Source organism: Pundamilia nyererei, unplaced genomic scaffold, assembly GCF_000239375.1.
Source record: "Pundamilia nyererei isolate P.nyererei 1_Seehausen unplaced genomic scaffold, PunNye1.0 scaffold00176, whole genome shotgun sequence".
NCBI lineage: Eukaryota > Metazoa > Chordata > Actinopteri > Cichliformes > Cichlidae > Pundamilia > Pundamilia nyererei.
Window position 1 is genome coordinate 171,905 of NW_005187577.1, and position 10,508 is coordinate 182,412.

Consider the following 10,508-nt stretch of genomic DNA (forward strand, 5'->3'; position numbering starts at 1 on the left):
GATCTGCACAGACAGCATGCTAGTACAGAGCTAGCCACCAGATGTGATGTTAAAGCTCAGTGAAATGCCAACAGCAGCCCAGCAGCCAGAGCCTATACTTGAACAACAAAGGCAGTCAGGCCTGCAGCCTCTGTTTCTACACCTCGTGTTTCTACAGTAGAATCGCTGTCTTTGAGCTGGATTTCATCTTTAATTTGTGTTGTTTGCTTTGTATACATAAACGCCAAAGGAAAAAAAACCCCATTGTGTGTGTCCGCATTAATATATAAATTTGTGTAGCTGTGTGGGACTGTAAGTATTGTAAAGTATTGTAATGAGTAGTATAATGGATTACTTTATCAGGCAAATAATTAAGTAATGTATTGCATTACTTTTAAGAAAAGTAACACGTAATGTATAATACATTACTTTTTCTGAGTAATCAGGTCAAAACTGTGAAAAACCTTCAAAACCACTACCTTGATCATTGAACCTCTTCATGATAAACAAACCATACCTTAGAGTTCTTTCCCATTGTTGTCTTTATTCTGTTTGTGAACCTGACCTTTATTCCATTTGGAGGTACAATAACAACCATAGTGTTGAAACACAAGTGGCTGAGAGCCTTATAAATGAGAGTCTTATCAGTCTGCCCTGGCTTGCAAATGTCTGTCAAAATGCACATTTCAAAAAGAGTTAAAATGGGAAAGTAGTGCCTCTGGGCGCAGGATGCTCTCTCACTGAGGGACAAGATGTGACTTGCCTGCTATTAATAGCACTTTGGGAGATAATTCCTGACTTGTTATCTCTGCAGCCGTACTCAAGAAGCCTTGCCAAAGGCAGACTCTTCTAAGGCTCTGAGTTGTATAACCATGCTATCTTTTATTGTCTCTCTCTCTCTCAGTCTAAATTCAATGCATACTTCTTCACTCTCTGTCTGCTTTAGCTTGAAGCTACTGGGCCACAACTCAGGGCCAAAAGGGAAACATGACTCAAGCCCTAACAATGATGATTAGCTGCAAACAATGACCTTTGTTCTGTTGTAATTATCTTATTATTGTCTCAGAAATAAGGTCTATTTATGTAACTGCATATACAATCTACATGAATGCTAAAAAATGAAAAGCTAAATGTTCTCAAAGAGTATTTCTTCTGGATTTTAAGGTGCAAAACATCCCAACACCTGTAGTTCACATAGATTTTTTTCAGTTTAACTGGTGATTCTGAGTTTAAAAGGCTGCACATAAATATTTATATATAAAAATATATTACATTCATTCATGTGTACTCATATACCCAGTTTTGCGCAGTTTCTTTGAAATAAGTCAATTTTATAGTGATTGTTACTATGAATGGTCTCTATAAGCGACAAACCACAAGGTGCAAATTGTACTCCATGTCAGGGAGCATTAACTTAGAGGGTACTGCTCAAGTGACAAACTACTGAAACACTTGAGGTACATTTTAAGAGATTTTTCTTTTGAGAGTGTACCTTGACATGTTACCATCTGTGCCAGTAGTACAATGTTAAATGTATTCAACACTAAACAGAAAGTATTGTTAAAAGTAACAGTTAGTGTCTCAGGTTTTTCATTAAAACAGTGTCCAGCAGATGTATGCATGAAATATAAAGGCATTCAATCTTACATGTTTCTCCATTGTTTACCTAAAAGCCAAAGTCAAACTTACAGTCTGACACTGGTCAGTGACTCACAGCTGTTATTGGATACGTTTCTCTTCAAATCATCCGTGACCATCAAAAACAATCAGCTCCCTGTCTTTGTCAGTCTTCAAGTGTGACTTGAACTCCAATCTCCTGATAGAATGACGTGTATTTTTATTTTAATGTAGACTTTGTTGCTCTTTGTTTATCTGTAGCTGGAGTCATTTTGGTATCTATTTTGTCCGAGTAGTTTAAACCATTAAACCATTAAACTGTTTTTTGAAATTTCTGCCTGAATCCTGTCCAGCTAATTTTATTCCACAACTGCAGGTTCAAAATTAAAACGTCCTTATCTCCATGAATAAGAGACACTGGAGACAATTCATGAGATACAGTCTCTGTTGCCAGGCTACGTATCTGGAAATTCTCCAGGAAAAGGGTGCAAATCTTTGTTTTTACATAATAAAAACTGTGAGTTAGAGAGAAGTAATACAGATGCACTGATGTCATTCTCAGCTATAACTCTTTCAATACTTCCAGAGTGTTACATGAACCATTGTAATTATGTAACTTGATTAAAATGCTAGTACTAATCACAGTATTAGCAGGTGGCCACACTCTTACTGTAAATTATGAAGAATTATACAATAAAATTTGTTGAGTATATAGATGTATAACATAAGGTCCTGTGCAAAAGTCTTATGCAACCCTCATTACCTCCATGAAGGAGGTTAAGTTTTTGTTTGTGTGTGTTTGTACGCCAGGGCTGGACTGGGACAAAAAAATCGGCCCAGGCATTTTGACTAGAGACCGGCCCATGATTTATAGGTTGATGATTAATGATTTATAGGTTGAAAATGGGCAAAAAGTCAAAAAGTCTTATAATTTAGAAACTATAACTCTCACAACTGTGATGTCTATTGTCAGCAAAGTACTGTATAAGGATCTCTGACTTCTCCTTCAAGCTCACTAGATTTATCTGAAGGTTAGTGACAATAATGGTATAGAGACTATACTTTTTGACTGTAGTTGATTCATTTCCTTAGAACTTTGTTATGTACATAACAGGTTTGAAAGAAACAGTAACCTTGGAAATACATCGTAATTTGAGTACATGTAGGATGTTCCCGAAGTTTTTGAAAACAAAACTTTTACTTACTGCTTATTTAGTACTTATTATGAAACATTAAAGAAATGTTATTAAACAATGAAATGAGTACTACAATGTAATATATCCACATAAATACTGTAGTTTTACTGTAGTAGAAGCTTCTTCAAATTTCTTAGAAAGAACAAAGAAGACAAAACAAATATTATTGCATTAAAAATGAATAAACACTTGTCTCTTGGTCTCTTTTTTTTGTTTCTATACAATTTGCTTCCAAGGAGCCAGACCTTCTTGTAACTTTTAAAGTGGTCTTGAGAAAAAGTTTTTCTTCTGGCAGATTTTCACTCATTTTCTGTCCAGTCCTTGTTCATGGCTATTTTCAAAGGGATGTTTTTTGTTTGTTAAGTCATTTAACATTGACTTATGAATCATTCAAGCATTAAAGAGAAGAGGGAAAAACCAGTATTTTATCTGCACACGACAGACAACTTGGCAAAGAAACCATCTAAAATGGTATCTTTGGGCACTTTATTATGGACAGGCTGTCAAATAAAACCTATCAAATCTTCCAATTTCTTTGGTTGAATTTACTGAAGGAGCCAGCTATAAAACACCAGGGAGGTTCTGTAATGGCTTGGGACTGCATTTCGCCCAATGATGTTCAGGATCTTGTCAAAATTGATGGAATTATGAAAACCACTGTCAGATTTTGATCCACCAACAACACTATCAGTCATGGAGTGGCTTCCCCAAAGCCCAGAACTCAACATTACTGCAGGTTTTAGATGTGTCCTTGATCGGCACAGTTTATTTAAATGGTTAAATGACCTCCTCAACTTGTCTTGAAGTTCTCCAGAGGCCTGGTCATGAACTAATCATTTGATTAAGGTGTGCTGACCCAGGGGGAGATCTTAAACCTGTAGGACACCGGCCCTCGAGTCCTGGGGTTGGCCAAGCCTGACTTAAAGAAATGACGAAAAAGCTTGCTGATGAAGCTTCCGGTTGCTCTGAAGAATAAAGGAAATCATAGCAATTACTGACTTTCAAGCTCATTGGAATTGTACAAACCATTTTATCTTATATTCTCTGGAGTTTTCCAATTTCCCATCGCACAGTATAAAGAAATCAGGGGTCTCTGAAGAATTTTGCATGGTACTATAAAGTAAATGGCAATAAACACACCGTGTGTCAATTTTGTCCTGAATATTTTCTGTGTAAAACGACTCGGTGTCTTCCTGCCCTCTGCTACCAATTGCTGACGGTAACTAAAAATAATCATAAAAATGCAATAATGCTGATGCTGTAGTCTGGATTGGTGCTGCAAGATCAGCTCTCTGGCAGAAAAGCAAGCTTTCAGTTAATGTTTTACTGATAAGTTCCATGTTAGACATGCTAATCAGCAACTTGTTCTAATTGCAATGACAGAAACACAATTCTGTCACAACTGTGTAAAGTGATTGCTGGTGTCACTTAGTCACATACAAATAAAGACAGAGTCAATGCAGCAAAATTAACAAAACGCTGTGAGTTAGATTAGTTGAATAAAACACGTCATTGTCTCCACTTGCCTTCAGAACCAGCCTCCACTTTCTCCCCCTTTCGTAAACCAACTGTGTGTGTAACTGTGTGTGTAACTGTTTGTGTGTGAATAAGAAGGTTTCTCTGAAGTTGTGAGGACATATGAGAGGTATGTACTACCAGTTCCAGCTGGATCTGGCTGACACACCTGCTCCACCTCAGTAATCACTCACCTGGAGTACTTAAAGAGAAGTTCATTTATTTTTCCTTTGTCGGGTTTCTACAGTAGTACAAGCAGCAGCATGTTGGGCTCACTGTTTTTGAGCTTACCTTTGGGTGTCCTTGTGCTCTGTATCCCTCCTGTACATCAGCCAAACTTGTCCTTGGAACTCCACTCACCTGAAAACCTGCATCTGTATCCTGGATCTCCAGAAATCAGCTCCTAGGAAAATCTACCTAGCACTGTTGTCTGTGTCATCGTTTCACCCTTTTAACCCCTATTTTTTGTGGCAATAAGCTATAATGCATACAGTACATAAACAAAACAGTCATTTACATGTAACAAAAGATTAGCTACTCATTTCTATATATGATTTGGCCTCCTGCAGAGGTTTTTTGAAGATGAACCTCTTGTCCTGGAACACCCTGTATTATAATAACTAGCTTGTAGAATTGCTGAGCTCTATTTCTGTTGCATCAAACTTGGATGCTTCGAAGATATAACAGGTTAAATGACATCATTGTCACTGTCGCTGTGTTTTATTTGTTCTTTAAAGTTTGTAATGTAAAATGTACTAACATTTACTTCCAGTATAGCTTAATGATGCCGCAGTAGTGGACCAGGGGAGTGGTTGTTACCAACAAAGATCTATCCAGTATAAATCAGAATCATATTCACAACCAAGTTACTGTATTATGTTTAAGTCACATACAACCATGTGATTTAACGTAATTTAAGAAAAGGCTTCAAGTAAAATCAACCAAGCCAAACTAAAACTGACTTCATGGTTTAAACAAATTATGCCGTTTTCTTGGTTTGAACTTTGTTGGAAACATATGAGAGAATGCAAGCAGAAGCTATGTTAACAGCTAGCACACAGTGAGGGTGACATAGTGTAAAGATAGACCGGACTCACTGCAGACTGGTCGTACGGATTCTTTAGCCTCTTTTAATTCAGTCAAGATCCTCAGTCATGACCCCGAGGCAGGAGAGAGGGTTCATATCACAGACAGTTTATTCTGTAATTTGACAGACTCAAATTACTGTTGTTATGTATGTAATAACTGTTGTTATTACATGATAATCTTGTCCTTTGTATAATGTACAACCGATGATGCCAGAAGTTCCCTAGTCTGTGATACTGTCATCATTTTCTTACAGTATGTCTTAGCTGTAACTCTCTAAGCTCTTATCTTATTCAGGGTTAGGTAAATATGGAGTCCACTGTGTTGATGCATGTCTGTTGTAGCCTGTCACATGCAAACACACACAACCTCACATGCCAGCACAGCACAGAAAAGTTTACAGTAAACAGTGAGTGATCATCAAGGTGCTTCACCCAGCTATACTCTGTACTGAGTATTACTTCATGCTGTATGTATATCTGAGTTCTGATGTCCGTTTAGTTTCTGTGAAGTTTTGTATACCCTGTAGAGCACGGTACTGTTCTAGTGGTCATTTTGATTTCTTTGTTTTTATTAAATTTCAGTTTCTATTTTCAGCTCCTTCTTTCTGGTGTGTCTAATTCCCTCAGTGTTTGCGTGGCTTCATCTCCCTCTGTCTCATCTTTCTGCTTATTCCTCTGTTACTGATGTCTAGGATGAGTCTTCTTGTTTCTCTGCATTGGCCTTTTTGTTGCTTTCTGCAAAATTTAAGGCTAATTTTCTTTTTGTGAATGTTCTCACCTATTTAATTCATGTTCACTTGTGTGCTGCTCCCCTCTGTTGCTTGAATTTTTTTAAGTGTTCAGAGAGTGAATATATTTATATATAGCTCAAAAAAAGTTGAAATAAGTTGAAATAATTTTGCCTCCAGTCTTTGGAGCCTTACCTCTATACTCTACTCTACAATAAGGGTAAACATGAACTGATACTATTTGCCCAGCATCAGCTGACGCTGGTGCAGAACCTGTTTCATCGAGAACCAGCTACAATTCCACATATTTGAGAGGCGATAATAAGTAGAATTACTAGCACAAGCAGCTAAATTCCATGAGGAGCAAGTCATGATGGACAGAATCTGTGAATTCTGTAGTACTGCAGTACTGCGTGCTGCTGCATAAAGGTCCAGTAAACGATAAATGAGAATTATTCTGATCTGTCTGTTGTGCAAAGCTAAGCAGGTAGGATCCAAGGATAGAAATATTTATAAATATGTATAAAATATATTTGACTTTTCTCAAGGTTTTGTATTTTGCAAAAAGTCCAAGTCTAAAAAGTGGGAAAACAGTGATATTAGATTTGTTTTACTATAAACAAATTCCACAAGAAGATCTTTACATCTCCCCTGTATACATGCATGTAAATGTGAGCGTGTGCGAGCCGAGAGATAGACAGTACAAAAATATTATTCACTCATAAAACTCACATGGAAAAACAAAACTTTCAAGAGATTACTAACTAAAGGAATCAAATAAACCCATGTGCCCAGATATTTAATGATATCACTCAATTTTTAAAAAATGTAAACGTCAATATTCAGTGAGAACAAACCTGTGCTGACTACGATAACCACGATAGCAACAGCAGTTTAGACCTTTTTCAGTCGTTTTGCAGGCATATCTCTAGATATTACTTGCTTCAGGAAAATCAATCAGCAGCTAACATTAGACAGTACTGTATCACATCCCCTGTTTGCCAGTAAAGGTCAGCCGAGTGAAATTACGTTAGACTACAATGTTAACCATGCTCAAAATGAATTTGCTGGATTGTAAAAACGGAATTAGCTGTTGCTGGTTGTTGCTAAAGCAAATTGTCGATTTCAGAACAATATCCTGCTGAAAGAAATATTCATTCTGTATGTGATGCGGTGATTTTCTCCGACTCCTGTGAGGCCGGTGCAAAGCTGTGAGAAAAGAGCGAGTCCATTTATTTGTTAAGGCAATTGATTTCTCCAAAGAACAAGAATAGATATGAGCGGTGACACACACTGAGAAATCACTCAGGCTCTCTATGAGGGCATTCATGTTGTCTGCCCTTTGCTTTGGTGAAAAATCCCAAATGGGTATTTAAGCTTCACGTGGGAATTCTGTTTCTTTCTTTATTTCTAACATAACTAGACTGCCTGGAGAAAAATGAAGAAGCACGACAAACAAATCTGTGCTATGCTTTTTTAATGCAGAGAAATAAGTCTGATTAGTCTGATCCACACTCTCCTTTTTGTTCACTCTCAGTTTGTTTCAGCAGGCATGCGGTGATGTAAGTTAACTTCAGATAAAATATTGTAAACAAATATGGACACATGGTAATATAGCTGTCTAAAACCATTCTTTCAATAAATGTAAAGTTACTGTAAACATGCACTCTTTCATCACTGAGCTCTCTCTGCACCCAGGCTCCACTCGCTCCGATTAAAGGATAACGATATGCTGTTGTGACATCTCCACAGTATTGTACTATTTACCAGTTAGGCTAAATGGCTTTATATTTGAACGAAATGATGAACCTGAACTCCACCCAGCGTCCTGAATGATGCTGATCACGTTTGGGTGGGGTTTGGCTGGACATCTTGTGTGTTTTTATGGGGCCTGGGTGCGAGAGGGAAGACTCGGCATGCTTTTAAAGGGAACCAGAGTACAAAGGCATGAATGCCTGACCCTACGGCGGAGCTCAGTTTGCACCATCAGAGCGTCTCTGCAGTCATATCCGTGGGACAGTTTTCCACAAACTCACATCTTGTTTAGTTGTAACACATACACATTTAGACTCTCTGAGAGGTGTACATTACTTGTTTGGGATTACATTTTTAGTCATTTTCTTGAGATTTAGATCAGTATTTTAAACAGAATGATCTCATTTAAGGTCCACATGTCACCTTTATATGCTGGATTTTTGTGGTCGATCCCTATTTTTAAAAAAAAGGAAAGAAAAGAAAAGCACAAAGTAATTGGAATAATTTACACATTCATAAATTTGGTATTAGTCAACACTCAAATGTCTCCACGAGTATTTGAGCCACTACCCTTACAATTTCAGTTGACGGTTGCCCGCTTTTCTGTCTATTTGCTATGTTATCAGTAACCAGCATGGACACTGCTTTCTAGGCTAAATTTGGTCCGACAGTCACAGACTTTGAAACAATGTATCTTTAAATTTGGTTGAAAAGTGAAAAGACTTTTGAAGACTACATAAAAATCCTTGTTGGCTGCAACTAGGTCCAGGTTAAAGGCCAAAGGTTACTGTGCTTTCCAGATTGTTTATTTTAATTTGGTGTATACCTGTTTCTGTATTGTGAAGCACTTTGTGAAGCACTATATAAATAAACCTTATTTATTTCTTACTAAAAAAAAAAAGGAAATTCAATTCAATTTTAGTTCACTTCACTTTTGTTTATATAGCACCATTTCCCATTAACAGTCATCTGAGTAAGTGAAGTCCCTAGAATATCAGAGAGAGAACCACAACAATCAGCTTATCGAATAAGAGCAAGCGCCTGGTGACAAGTAGACACAGGCTCAGGGAGAGGCTGGAATCTGCCTCACCTGGTTGGGTGGACAGAGCAAAGGGAAGAGGGGAAAAATGAGTATAGAGAGAGCACTAAAAGCAAACAGGATAAAACACAAACCTCAGAGGGTACACAGAAAGCTAATGACATGCCATGGTTGCATATAAACACACAGAGAAGGAAAAGATGGAGAGAAGGAGATGGGAAGTCACCAAGCAGGCTAAGCGTCAAAGGTCTGCATTAAAGACCCAAAGCCATGTGTGGTTTCTTTCTCCAATACAATATTCATTTGAGATTTGATTTGATTGTGAAATGATTTTAATCACACAGGTACACAGACTCTTATTATTCATGAGTCGCAACTTTTTAAATGTAAAATGTTTTTGCCGTTTATAGATGTCTACACGAGAATTATGTTATTGTTGAATTTTGTGTTGCATGGTGAGCTTATTTCTACCAGCTTTCACACAATCAAAAGTTATTGTTTCCATTGCTAGTCTGACAGCGTGAAAGTTGTGGGTTTGAAGATAATTCGTTTATTTTTTGACCACATTTATTAGCAAGGAGGCTTTTTATATGCTGTTTTCACCTTTCAACCAAATCTCAACATTGTTTAGACTTCTAGCAAAGACTTCTTTTCAGTGTCTTCTTAATGAGTAACTTGCTGGATGATTCTGATTTGGGAATTGCTTATTGACTGGATTCCCATAGAAGTTTTGGTTTCCCATCTAGGGGCCCTTTCTAGGCTGAAAAGAAGTATCTACTCTGTTGTATTTATTTCTGACAACCCTAAAAACTGTTGGCTGTGGCTCAATATGGTTGCTCAGCAGAATTGCTCACAGACCCTGGCTGACAAACCCAGACAGAGCAGCTATCCCTACATTGCTGTTTTGGCACACTGGCAAGTCAAGTCAAAGCTGGTGCAAAATGATTCACTCACATTTAAGTTGTGTCGATCCTTGACCACAATGGAAACAGACTGGCTGAAAGTACCATTAGTTGGCTGTTCAGGTAAGCATTTGCACCACTTGCTTATTGCTCTGAGCTTCTGCAGCTGAGATGTAGCTGCTAGCATGACTACAGACATGTTTGTAGCATAGGCTGTGTATAAAAGATGCTCATGTCAGCCATTAGTTACTAAAGTGAGCTTTTTAATCTTGTGGTTTTGAATCAGGAAGTGAAGGCAAAGGGTGGATCTGAACGAGCAGCCGAGCTGCAATCCAATTTGTTATTCACATGTTCTTTTTTACTCTAATGAGAAACAAATTACAAAATGAACATCATGGTGTATTTAAAAAGACTTTTGTCTGTCAACTGTGACCATAACGTCATCAGGAAAAGGTTATCTCTTGTCACAAATAACGGGGACTGAGGGCAGTTTTCTCATAGACTTCTTCCAGAAGTCTTTTTAAGCCAGAGGAGTCGCCCCCTGCTGGACACCATACCAAATTCAGGTTTAAGGCACTTCGGCATTGACTTCACTTGTCAGACCCAGAGGCTACATTCATCCTACAGTTTCTTTTGATTTATTTGCTGAAACGCTTCTGTCAATATATCGGCCATAAGCTCACATTATT